The sequence below is a fragment of the Aethalodelphis obliquidens genome, unplaced genomic scaffold (assembly GCF_003676395.1).
Source record: "Aethalodelphis obliquidens isolate GAN/ISIS:26980383/991018 unplaced genomic scaffold, ASM367639v1 scaffold4, whole genome shotgun sequence".
Lineage (NCBI taxonomy): Eukaryota > Metazoa > Chordata > Mammalia > Artiodactyla > Delphinidae > Aethalodelphis > Aethalodelphis obliquidens.
The window spans coordinates 40,988,266-41,000,776 of record NW_020837948.1 but is presented as its reverse complement, the minus strand read 5'-3'; the positions used below and the strand labels follow the sequence as shown (position 1 = coordinate 41,000,776).

Genomic DNA, 12,511 nt, shown 5'->3' with positions numbered 1-12,511 from the left:
GGGATAAAAATGCCTAAAATTAAATACACACACACACAGAAATGAGTAAAACTGAAAAATCTGAATAAGATCAGTGGACTGTATCAATATCGATTTCCTAGCAGTGATAACGTACTGTAATTTTGCAAGATGTTACCACTGGAGAAAACTGAATACAAGGTACATGGAATCTCTCCATATTACTTCTTAAAACTGCATGTGAAATCTATAATTATCTCAAAATAAAAAGTTTTACTGGGCTTGCCTGGTGGCACAGTGGTTGAGAGTCCACCTGCCGATGCAGGGGACACGGGTTCGTGCCCCGGTCCGGGAAGATCCCACATGCCATGGAGTGGCTAGGCCCGTAAGCCATGGCCGCTGAGCCTGCGCGTCCAGAGCCTGTGCTCCGCAGATGGGAGAGGCCACAACAGTGAGAGGGCCGCGTACCGCAAAAAAAAAAAAAGTTTTACTAAAACACAGAGTCTCATACATACAGTCTCATACAGCATTGTTTATATGAGTCTCAGAGTAGAAATAACCCAAATGTCCATCAGCAGGTGAATGAAGAAACAACTTGTAGTATAGTGACACAATGAAATCCTACTCAGAACTAAGAATGGACGAACTGCCTATACATGCGACACCACAGATAATCTCACAGACATTTTGAATGAAAGAAGTCAATATTTCATTTATATGAAATTCTATAACAAACAAAACTAATCTATGGTGACAAAAATTAGATCAGTGGCTCCCTGAGTGAGAGGAGTGGAGTGATTGCAAAGGGACACGATAGGAGTTTCTAGGATGCCAGAAATACACAGTGTACACGTTTGTCAAAACCCATCAAACTGTACTCTTGAAATCTGTGCTTTTTATTGTATGTTAGTTATACCTCAGTAAGTTTTTTTTTTTAATGTCTGCATGGTTGTAGGACAGAAAGAAAAGGAAGCCATGATATTGAGAATGGAGGCAAGGAAATGTCTGTGGAGATACTGTGCGGGCATCTTATATGCTGGTCTGATGGCCTTGAAGGGCAGGGTACACCAGCCAAGGAAATACAGAATGCACATTATTTACAATAAGCCAAGACATGGAAACAACCTAGGTGTCCATCAATGGATGAACAGATAAAGAAAATGTTGCATGCACGCACACACACACACACAAAGGAATATTATTCAGGCATGAAAAATAAAAGAAAACCTGCCTTTTGTAATAACATGGATGGATCCTGGGGGCATTATGCTAAGTCCTCAAGTCAGACAGAGAAAGACAAATACTGTATGATCTATCTCATATATGGACTCTAAAAACTTCAAACTCATAGAAACAGAAAATAGAATGGTGGTTGCCAGGGGCTGAGGCAACCCCTCAAATCTCTCAAATGGGGAGATGTAGGTCAAAGGGTACAAACTTTCAGTTACAAGATTTGTTCTGGAGATCCAATTACAGCATGGTGACTATAGTTAACGATACTGGTATACTTGAAAAATTCTGTAAGAGTAGAGCTTTAATGTCATCACCATAACAACAAAATTGTAACTATGTGAGGTAAGGCTACGTTAACTAACCTTACTGTGGTACCCATTTTGCAATATATATATGTGTATCAAATCAGCACACTGTAAACCTTAAAATTACACAATGTTACATGTCAATCATATCTCAATAAAACTGGGGAAAAACAAGAAAGCCTTGAAATCACTGAGAGATAATTTTCTGTTACAGCATCTCTCCACACCACAGGGTGTGTGGGGAATAGGAACCCTAAAGCTTACACTTCGGTAATACTGTTGATGATGATGTAATTTGCACAAGCTATAATTTGCATTTTTCCACATATGTGTAATTACTGTTTAAGGTTTAAATAAACAAACTTGTCGGTTCAGAAAACACCAAACTTATCATGTCCTCCCGACTGTGCACTTCCAGAGAATCAACAAATAGACTGGGAGATTAAATGATATGGAAAATATTGATTGGTGGCTTTAATATCCATGCTTGGCAGGAGAGACATAATACACAAAGAGATTGAAGTATATTCCAGAGAACAGTAAGCTTAGAAGATGAAGCTATCAGCCTTTTATTAGTGGCCTTCAACTGCCTCAATTTTGCTGTGTTTTAAAGCAGAGTGTGATTCTAACACAAGCATGCCAGTGGCACACTACAGCCTGGAAGGGAAATCTGGAAAGGATACAACCAGCTCTCCACCATTTATGTCTTCTGGAATTGCCACTGAATTTTGATGCCCAGACATTTAGAATCTCCAATTAGCCTACAGAGAAGTCACTTCTAAGTAATCATGTCATTAACTTAATTAAAAAAAAAATTAAGACATGAGAAAAAGATGTCTGAGGTGCTGAATATAATGACAGAACTCAATTATTCTGGAGTCAGTTATCCAATTGAGAGAACCAGTTCTGCACTATCAAAAACAATACACCAAAATCGGTACAACCACTATGGAGAACAGTCTGGAGATTCCTTAAGAAATTAAAAATAGAGCTACCATATGATCCAGCAATCCCACTCCTGTGCATATATCCAGAGAAAAACATGGTTCGAAAGGAGACACGTACCCCAATGTTCATTGCACCACTGTTTACAATAGCCAAGACATGGAAGCAACCTAAATGTCCACTGACAGATAAATAGATAAAGATGTGGTACATATATACAATGGAATATTATTCAGCCATTAAAAAGAACGAAATAATGCCATTTGCAGCAACATGGATGGACATGGAGATTATCATACTAAGTGAAGTAAGTCAGACAGAGAAAAACAAATATCATATGATATGGTAACACAGGGAACTCTGCTCAATATTATGTAACATCCTAAATGGGGAAAGAATTTGAAAAAGAATACACGTATATGTATAACTGATCACTTCGTTGTACACCTGAAACTAAAACAACATGGTTAATCAACTATGTATTGATTGTATATTTATTTATGTATTTTTTTCCCGCTAAACCTCTTCTTTTTAGACACATATTCCATAGACATTGATTTTTTTAATCTCCTCCCGTGCAAAATTGGGAGCAAATCGACTTAAGTGTTAACTTTTGATATGAAACCCAGAAAAGAGTTGAGCTGTTGAAACCTGAAATACATGTCACTTACTAGCTGCCTGCTTCTCAGTTTCCTTACTGGAAAAACAGGGATAAAAATAATTCCTTCCCTATCAAGACCATTTGGAGAATCAATAAATGAATGAACACACCTAAGACACAAAGCATGTTTCATGTCTTAAGTACTTACAAATGCTATTTGATGTATATTTGAGAAGAAATTTGACAGAAGAGACTGATTTACTACACGGATAATTGATAAAGTTTGAGAATTAACTCTTGTTTTGACAACATAAGCAACCAACAATAAAACTCCTCTGAGAGATTACAATTCTGAAACGTGCAAAACTCCAAGAGAAATTGAGAATTAACTTATATATTTGGTTTTATGGAGGATGATAATGGTGTGAACCAGCATGAATCAAATATAAGGGAAAGTCTTGCACGGTTAAACAACGTACAGCTAGTTATGAATTCTTACAACTTTATTACAAGTTATTTGATTCTGAAGAACAAAGTACCTAATAGAAATAAATACAAATTGTTAAGTTCATGTTCTCTATTCTTTTCATTTTACTTGTCATAATGAAAACATAAAATCTATTCATCATAATATACTAAAATATGCCAGGGTTCACATTAAAAATACTTGTGTTTAGACTAAAAGTTAATTTACACAGAATAAAGCTTTATTTAAAGAAACTTTTATGTGCCCTTAGGTTTCAAACAGAAGGTTTAATAACGCTAATGAAAATACAAGAGTATAAGCCAATCTATATTTACATTACCTTCTATCACATATGAATCTGTAAAGGAGGCTATTAATCTAGAAAGCCATCTGCCAGAGTCTTCATCGTTTCACCCAAAGAAGAAATCTGTTTTTCTTTTCTACCACTACACCTTCTTATTCATCCCATGCCTCTCAGTTATGAGTCTCTATGAGTTGCTTTCCTTTGTTTAATTTTTTCAAATATGTTACAAGTGCATTAGTATAGTGAGTAATCCATTTGTCTTCCCCTCCTATTGAATAAAGAAGAATTTCCTAGGCTAAGATTTTAGACAGACCAGAGCTTTGGGAATCAAATTCCAAATAGCTATGTTAAAGATACAGGTTTTCATTCTCTAGACAAATTCCAAACTTTAAAATCAATTTCTTTTCATTCAACCTTACTTTCCAATTGTTGCGACAGCTAGTTACTATGAAAGTCAGAATCCTATCTATACAGCCAATATTCTAAAAATTAGATACACTCAAAATTTTCACTCTTTTCTCTATGGCAAAATTTTCCCTATCACCCATACTCTTCTGCTACCCAAAATTGTGTGCACAGAGAAAGTATGCCCAGGGAATGAAAAAACTTTTCACATTACCCTAAGCAAGGTAATTACAAATATAAATTTAGTAAAACAGACACATGTTTTGCGTTAGTCTTTTCCAATGTGTGATAAATCATGTATATAAAACCACATTTAAACATAATACATTAAGAATTTGACTTTTTTTTTCCTTTATGATACTGAGAATATATAACTCAGACTACTTCCATTTTTTTCCTGGCTTCCAAGAAGCTAAGGGTCAAATAAATCAGCTGGTCATGACATAATTATATTAGCCTCTTTTTGAGCAAATCTATTTCCTTTTCTTTTCCAAGTTCTAGAGTATTGTCTAGTAGAAATTCATGAGTTTTATTATGCATATGTTATTTATCTTAACCTTTTCCAAATCTCTTTTAGGGAACTGGTAGGATACAACGAAAGTATAAATATGTATACAATACAATGAAAGTGTAAATATGTATACATATATCTGTATATGTACATGTAAAGATGTTACAATCAAGGGGGTAAGTTTTGATTTTAATAAAAAATTAACAGAAGTTGACAAATGCTTTTATACATCTTGAAAAATCATTTAAAACCATATACCATAAAATAAAGCAGATTTTATTTTAGCTTACATGTTTGCCATTATCAGGCTTCCTAGGATACTTAAAGGGTGTCAGAGGATTTAAGAACACAATGGCTGTTTGTGTCAACAGTGAAGCCAAAGTTTATAAAGGCCTATTATGGTTACAGTGATATTTCCTTCCTATTTTTCCATATCAGCAGAGACATCTTGAGGGAATGCACTGCTATTTGCTGGTGAGATCTTCTGATAGTGAATAGGCTAGTGAATAGGCTAGGACTTCACTGGTGGCTCAGTGGTTAAGAATCTGCCCCCCCGCAATGCAGGGGACACAGGTTCGATCCCTGGTCTGCGAAGATCCCACAGGCCGCCGAGCAGCTAAGCCCGTGTGCCACAAGCCACAACTACTGAAGCCCGTGTGCCTAGAGCCCGGGCTCTGCAACAAGAGAAGCCACTGCAAGGAGAAGCCCCGGAGCAGCAACTAAGACACAAGGCAGCCAAAAATAAATAAATAAGTAAATAAATTTATTTTAAAAAAAGTCGCTCGCTTGCCGGGCGGGAGTACCTGCGCGCGCAAGGGGCAGCAGGGAATGGAAGCGGAGAACGTGGGCAGGTAAGGTTTTTTTGTGGGTTTTTTTTTACGACAGAAATCTTTATTAAAATGTGTCCTTCAGTAATATCTTAGCATACATACAATATACACACATACATCTGTATACTCTTCGACACACCTCATGGATTGCCACCATCAGTTTAACCAATAAATTAAAACTAAAAAAGGGTGGGGGGCAAAGGGGATGCGGGGTGGAACTAAGGGCAAAGTTTCCATGTTTCATCTGGTAAGAAATTGCAAATTTCTCAGAATTCCCCTGGGGAAAGCCTGTGACCAGAGAATCTCTGAAATAAAATACGTAAATCCCTGCCCCCCAGAAAAGATTCCAAAAGATGCAGTTACAAGTGTGCTTCTCAGGAGCATTCATTCCACTTCATACTCTGGCTTCTGTATCTTCCGGCTTCAAGACATTGTTCCCTCAGCTGGGGCAGAGAGGTTCATAGGCGCACTTGGGCTCGGCGCACCTGAGGCTCTGGGTGTTGAGGGGCTGCGGCTTGGCAGCCGGGGGAGCCACGCTCATCTGAGGTGATGTCTGGCACATCATCGGACTGCGTATCGGAGCCCTCCAGGTCACTGCGGATGCTCTGGGTTGGGCCAGGCTGGTGCCCCAAAGTCTTCTGGCCTGGCAGTCTTTCTGTTCACAGCTTTGGTGTCTGCAGGGGGGGCTCCTCTTCACTGCTGCCACCGCCGCCACCATCACCACCATCACCGCCATCACCACCGCCTTCTTCATTCTCCGCCATGTGCGCATGAACATGGAGTGAGTCCTCCATGCTGCTTCCACTCACCAGCTGATAGTGGCTTGGTTTGGCTTCACTGTCCCCTTGGATCTCCATATTGTTGTATTCTCTGTCCTGTGGGTTGTGGGAACTGATTATGGAACTAGCCAGAGCACGAGTACTTGCGTTGTCACTAATTGCACCAAGACTGGCTGTGTCTTTGGGGAAAATTTCCTTTAGGACATCGGCTCGCACTTCTAACCTGCTGTATTTTCCCTTGCCACTGGAAAGAATGCCACCAGTCAGTGCACCCCCTGAGAGGGCTGCAAAGCTGTCTGTTTTGCTGTATGGACCTTGCGTAACACTGGGTCCATCCGCAGGGCTTCCACTGGTGCTCAACATGCAAGTTAGACCTTCAATGCTACTTTCCCAATGCTGGGATTCTTGAGACCTCTAGTTTCTTGAGAAACTAGAATCTTGAGAATAAAGTATTATCAAATGTAAAGCATGTAACATTTCACCTGTCATTTAAGAGGATTTACCTTGAGTTTTCGAAGGAGAGTAGTCACTTTCCTCAAAACTTTAAAATGAGTTCTACCCGAATAAATGTTAGAGGGCAACAAAATTATGCTTTCCTAAACTTGATACATTTTAAAAATCACGTCAAGCATGGTTAAAGTTAAATATCTGAAGATATTTACAAGCAAATAAGTAATCATAGTCATTGATCAACAAATTAGAGGCAAACTTCATGCGCTTTTTATCATCTTCAAGGCTTTTATGAGTACATGAATCTAACCACACCTGCCTTATTTTCACCTGAAGATAACTCATTATTTTGTGAGTTCATAAGGCTATTATTAATATATCTTATATCTGCATAGCATGTTTCTGTTTACAAAGGATTTTCACTCATAGATGACCTCGCTCAAGCCTCACCATTCTGGGAGAACAGATTATATTTACATTAAAAGCATTGGATGAAGTTAACAAATAGATCAAATACACAGAGTTAAATCAGGCTGATTAAGACTATAGGATTTAAATATTCTGAAAGCCTTGCAAACCCAAGACACTTTATCACCAAGATCACTGAAAAGCCTTTACGAAGTAATATTTATATGGAACATGTTCGCCATCCAATGTTCTCCAGGATAAACTATGAGCTGTTAACATGGACAAACACAGAAGGAGCATACAGGCAGAGAATAAAAGATGTGATAAATGTACATAACTTAAGAAAAAATTTTAGTCTTTTATCAGCTACAGCCCAGATACTTAGGAGTGCGTTTTCTTATTTCAGTTCAAGATAATAATAAGGTAGATTTTTTTGTTGTTGTTGTTTTTGTTTTTGTTTCTTGCGGTACGTGGGCCTCTCACTGTTATGGTCTACTCCTGTTGCGGAGCACAGGCTCCGGACGCGCAGGCCCAGCGGCCATGGCTCACAGGCCCAGCCACTCCGCGGCATGTGGGATCCTCCCGGACCAGGGCACGAACCCGTGTCCCCTGCATCGGCAGGCGGACTCTCAAACACTGCGCCACCAGGGAAGCCTTGTAGATTTTAACTTATATAAAATCTACCTAAGAACATTCTGAGGTAGGTAATATTATCATGCCCATTTTATTCATGGGGAAATTACGAAACAGATTAAAACATGTCACTTGAAATCACACACCTAATAAGTAGCCAAGGTGAGATTCAAACCCAGGCAGTCTGGCTCCCTACAACTTGCCTCACCCACTCCACTGCCTTGAGAAGTTATCTGTTACTGTGAACGGGAACTTGAAGCTGTATGAAGGAAAGGGGAGGGCAGGGGCTTATATTATGATCAGGTGGTACCCGTAGGCATGATTTGAGGGAAAAACAAGTAAGACACCCTTTAAAATACTCACTTCACTGGCTTTCCATCATTAGAGTTTCCTTCTTAGGATCTGTTATCAAAAATCTCCTATCTTATGAAGGTATTCAGGAATATGTACAATCACTATCCAATACCTTAGTTTTTAACCAATATCTTGGAGATAACAATGACTCTTACGGCACCTACATGAAAGAAAATAAAATTCCACGTTCAGGGTCATGCCTAAACCGGAACCCTCCAAGAGGAAAAAGCAACCAAAAGAGCCCGCTCCACGTTTGGGCCTCGGATCAGGGCAGGAGGTGAATGGCATGGAAAGGAACTTTCTGAACACATAAAATAGCACCCAGAGAAACTGAGAACTAGCCATGAGGGTGGTCATTGATCAAATGAGGCAGATGGATGGAAGGGAAAAGGCAAGACTTCTAAGGCTTTCAAACTGGGGGCAGAGACCTTGGCAACAAGAAACTGTTGGAAAGCTTTCAGAGACAGTTCGAAATAGAAAGGCAGGTTGGTTCATTTGTCAGCAGCAGAAGTATGAGGTGGAGTCTGGCCAGAGCTTCGAGACCTTGAATCTCAAGACTGAGAGATGGCAGGCAATCAAAATACAGGGAGCGGCACCAAGAGTGTCCTTATTCACAGCACACCCTAGAATAATACAGTCCAGGGATTCGGAATGATCAACGGCAGAGAAGTTCTTGCTTATGACATTTCCAGGACACAGCGGCCTCACAGAATCTCAAGTTTTATCACAGAGACAACTTGACTGGAGATGACAATTTCGATATACAACATCTGCTTTCCTGTTACCACTACCCACAAGAGCTCAGAGGGGATGTGAAAATAAAAATTCACTCTTCTAAAAGAGATATTTCATATCTATTTCTAAAAGAATAAAAAGAGAGAGACTATTGTGACAGAAGACAAGAGAAAATAGAAAGCAGGAGATATTTGGCAATGGTGGAGAGCACAGGAAATGGAGCTCCCTGGGCAGCATGCTTTTAGAAAGGGGTTCTGTTGGTGACCTGCATTTTTCTAGGAGGAAAGAGAGAATTAAAGAATGCATATAAAATCAGAGAAGGAAAGGAGGGAGGAGAAAGGGTTTCAGAAGCAGTACCAATTTGACAGGCAGACACTATAAAAGGTATAGGTCTGAATCCAGATGCTCTGTTAAAAGAGCACAGGGGCCGTCTGAAATAAACAACATGGTGAAGAGTAGGCAAAAAATGCCTAAGCTAAGAGGTAAATCATAATTCCTAGACCCAGATTTCAATGGTAGCATTATAGCTCTTGGTGCAAAGACTACTTTATACCTATAGAAACTAGAGTGATATATGAGTTAATTCCCAAAGGAGAATTAAAGATCTGGGAAGATGAGTATGCCAGCTAGGAGACCGCATTCTAAAAATGTTCATTTGTTTTCTTTAGATGTGATCCCTCACCTTTTTGAAATTGCTACCTTGGGCCAAATAGGAGACCACTGAGGTACTCAGGGTGCTTGTTCATTCCTGAATATTTTCATCATTATTAAGAGTAAGTGTCAAATTTTGAAGTGCCTGATAAAACATACACCTTGGAAACCTAAAGATATTTTGCATTGAGATCTCTAAGTCTGTGCTAAATAAACGCAGAGAGATACAGCTTATTCTAGATGAAAACGAAAGTAACTCATATCTATTCCTTTTATTAGAAAATAAGAGAGACTGGGAAATTTGAGTTAAATTTTTATAATACATTAGCCCTCTTTTACATAGTCTTAAGAGTTTTTCTTACTTAGTTCTTCTTAAACTATATTTCAACAATGACAATAATAATAACAGCAGTTATCATTTCATTGTTTATACTGTGCCATTACAGATAAGGAAACGGAAGCATCACTGTCTCAAGCAATTTCCCCAAGAATACACAGAGCTGGAAAGTGGCAGAGCTGAAGTTTGCACACGGATCTGTCTGAAGTTCACATCCTTAACCACCTAAGCTCAGTGCTGCCAGCTGGGACTACAATAAGGGACAACTCATGGTTCAGTCCTCAAGGAGTCCAATGACGAGTGAAGAGAGAGGGGAAAAAGAACAGATATAATCCATAAGAGTATGAAGGAGTTCTGTAAGAAACATAGACTTAGCACTAATAGTCTGAGTATGAACTGTGAAGGCGGGTATGTCTGCACTGGACCACAGAATGAGGAGCCAGGTGGAGAAGGGTTGGGAAGAGCTGGGGGCGGAAAGTATCCCGCCAGGAGAGCCAGTTACCTGCTGATTGAATTCAGTCTAAACATAAATGAAATGAATCACTGGATGGCATCACCAATGAGGAAGATTCTACTTTTAATGGTCACTTTTTCAAAACAGCCCAACGCCACCATTATTCTCAAGATATGTTCGGTTTTATTAAGCTTCCTTTTTATTCTGTTCAATTTTTTTAATTAAGAGTAAAACCAGAGGAACTTCAATAACGACCCTCAGATTGATGCTACTTTATTGATTACTGGCTTTGGGTTTGGGCAGTCCAGCTAACTGGGTGTCTGACCACTGTATATTTCAAAGCAGTTTTCTAAATTTCACTAGTAAGAAAATTATTAATTCAAATCCAAAGCTTCGCTTCAAATATATTGCTTTTCTTTCTCCCCCTCCTTATCTCCAGGGCTATGGTTTGTTACTGAGGAAATTAAACTGAGCAGGAACAAGTTGTTTTTCAAAGACCACTTTTAAGATTTAGTACTTTGCAATATCAATAAGATTAGATCTACACATATTAACTTAGCAATTTAGAAGTACTAACAAAACATAAAAGGTGTATAACCTAAAACAGAGCAGTCTAACTACTCAGTGTTTACCTGATAGAAATGCCCACACAGGTGGGCACAATGAGGCACGCACAGGGAGGTTCAATGCAGTGTACCTAGTGGTAAGAGCAAAAGCTGGATGCAACATAAATGATCATCTACCAGGCAATAGTTAAATAGGGATTCTGGATAGCAGTTAGCAGCAACGAGGTAAATCTTTATGGACTAACACAGTAAGATCTCTAAGACACGTTAATGAAAACAATCAAGTTGTGGAATATGTACAGTATAGACACTAATTATGTAGAAACATCACACACTCACACCCACTCATGTATGTATTTATGTAGCGACCTCTTTCTCAATCTATATGTAATGTACATTTATACATACACATGCATACATATATACATATATATATTTAATGCATAGTGACTGGGGTTGAGGGAAGTATTCAAGAGACTTTGTCCCCATTTATTTACTTAATTGCTATAAAAACAATATCTATGTTACTTGTAGAGTTAGAAATAAAATAGAAAGTTTTAAAATTTTTTAAATAAATTAAAAACTAAATATACTTTCAATTTATCATAAATTAATCTACTGCATTCCATTTTTAACCAACTTATTAAAGTTAAATAGCCTGTAATTCTTAGAGATTTTCCCCGTCTTGAAAAAAAACAGATCAGACTTTTGCATTTTGCAGACTTGTATGTCCCAGGCTCGTGTCCTGATAGAAATTCAGTTTTATGGGTGTCCAAGCATGGTTGGGAACTCAGGGAGCAGCACATGCTCTCTTCCTTTACTCAGCACCACAAAATGGGTGTTTAATAAATATAAAAGAACAAAGGAATGAACCAACCAATAGATAAATGACAACATCGGTAAATATTACACTCATGTTTCCTAGCATTGGTCAGGATTGAAAACCCGGCAATTTTCAGAGAGGAATTACAGAATATTCAAGGAAAAACTAAAATCTCTTTTATTCTAAGCTACACTGTTATATTGATCTTGTTAATGATGCTAAGTATTGATCTCCAGAAGCAAATTAAGACTCATGTCATAGACTTTCATCCCTCTCCAGCCCTGGACATTAAGTCGTTAATTTTCCTGTCAGGTTTTTTTTTTTTTAATCCAAGTAGTACTTAATTATCATAAAATGACTTTTTAGGGATAGCTTCTAAACCCTCGTTAGCCATTAAGTATAAATAATTTTTTTAATTCAACCACTGTTTCAATTTAATTATTTTGGTTTAAAAAAACTATTGCACCCTTCATTGGACTTACTGTATACTTTTTGCTACTCAAAGTATGGTTCTAGGACTAGCAACATCAGCTTATCATGAAAGTTCTTTAGCAACAGACAATCTCAGATATCACCCAAGACCTACTGAATCAAAATCTGTTTTTAATAAGATTCTTCAGTGGTTCATATACACATTAAAGTTGGAGAAGCACTGCCATATACTACTCTTTTGTTATTATTGAAATTAACTTTTTAAATTATAGAGATAACACATGTATATGTTTTTTAAAGTATTAAAGGACCCTACAACCAAAAGCAAAGA

At 38.2% G+C, this 12,511-nt stretch overlaps 1 pseudogene; it reads right to left on the bottom strand.

Moving 5' to 3' along the window:
• Positions 1-5,952: 5,952 nt before the first annotated feature.
• The window catches only part of LOC113617660 (E3 ubiquitin-protein ligase RNF19B pseudogene), a 75,283-nt pseudogene continuing 68,724 nt past the window's right edge, over positions 5,953-12,511 (bottom strand).